General features: G+C 65.8%; 1 protein-coding gene across 1 annotated transcript in view; it reads left to right on the plus strand.

The window, feature by feature from the left end:
• ABI3BP (ABI family member 3 binding protein) overlaps positions 1 to 1,224 on the plus strand; it is a 342,180-nt gene that overhangs the window by 11,941 nt on the left and 329,015 nt on the right. The window lies entirely within an intron of this gene.

The following is a 1,224-nucleotide window of genomic DNA, read 5'->3' on the forward strand; positions in this document are numbered from 1 at the left end:
GCCGGCAAGGACCCGGCCGCGGTAAGAGAGGGCGTGCAGGTGCCAGCGCTGTAGGTGGTCCTCCACTCCCTCCGCCAGGTCCTCCCAGTTGCGGGCCACAAAGGCCGGTGGCCCCAGGAACACGCCCAGGGCTTTGAGGCCTTCCCGGCACCAGGCAAGGCCTCCCGGCAGGTCCAGAGGCGACGTGCTGGCCCACGTCCCCAACAGGAAGGCATCGCTCTTGCCCCACTTGATGCGGGCCGAGGCGGCGAGCTCGTAGGCGCGTTGGCAATCCACCAGGGCCCGCACATCCTCCTGGCTGCCCAGGAAGACGGTCACGTCGTCCGCGTACGCCGTCAGCCGGAGCGGGGGGCCGGTGGCGGGGCCCGGCACTGGTGGCAGGGCGAGGCCGGTCAGGCGATGTCGCAGAGTGTGCAGCAGCGGTTTGATGGCCAGGGCATACAGCATTCCCGACAGGGGGCAGCCCTGGCATATGCCGCGATGCACGGGGAACGGGGAGCACAGTGCGCCGTTCACCTTGAGCAGGCCGGAGGCATCATGGTACAGGACCCGGAGCGCCGCGGTGAAGAGCGGCCCGAAGGCAAAGGCCTCGAGGGTGCCGAGCAGGTACCGGTGGTCGATGCAGTCGAAGGCCTTCTCCTGGTCCAGGGAGAGCACGCCGACGTCCAGGCCAAAAAGCTCCACGGCTGTGAGCAGGTCACGCAGCAGAAACAAGTTGTCCTGGATGGTCCTGCCCGGCACACAGTAGCTCTGTGATGGGGAAAGCTAACCTGTAGGAGGTGGAAAAGCTTTTCATAGATTGAAAAGTCAGGTATATCTTTTTTTATTATTATTATTGTCAGTTCTTCAGGCAGCCAAGGTCCCCCTTCTTGGGCAGCAGGGTGAGCACGGCCTGGCGGTAGCTGGTCGGCAGGGTCCCATCGGCGAGGCTCTCACGGAAGACATGCAGGAGGCTGGGCCCGAGGAGGGGCCAGAAGGTTCTGTAAAATTCCACGGGCAGGCCGTCCAGGCCCGGGGCCCTGCCCGAGGCGAGCCCCCCCACCATGGCCTCCAGCTCCGCCAAGGAGAGTTCGTGTTCCAGGGCCTCGGCCTGAGAAGCGCCCAGGCGTGGCAGGTCCCGATGCAGCTCCTGGGCAGCCCGCGGACAGACGGGCTCAGCCGCAAACAAGTCCCGGTAGAAGGCGACGGCATGCTCCCGCACTTCGCCCAGGTCCGTGAGCAGTC

This window comes from Alligator sinensis, unplaced genomic scaffold (genome assembly GCF_000455745.1).
Source record: "Alligator sinensis unplaced genomic scaffold, ASM45574v1 scaffold1286_1, whole genome shotgun sequence".
In the NCBI taxonomy this organism is placed as follows: domain Eukaryota; kingdom Metazoa; phylum Chordata; order Crocodylia; family Alligatoridae; genus Alligator; species Alligator sinensis.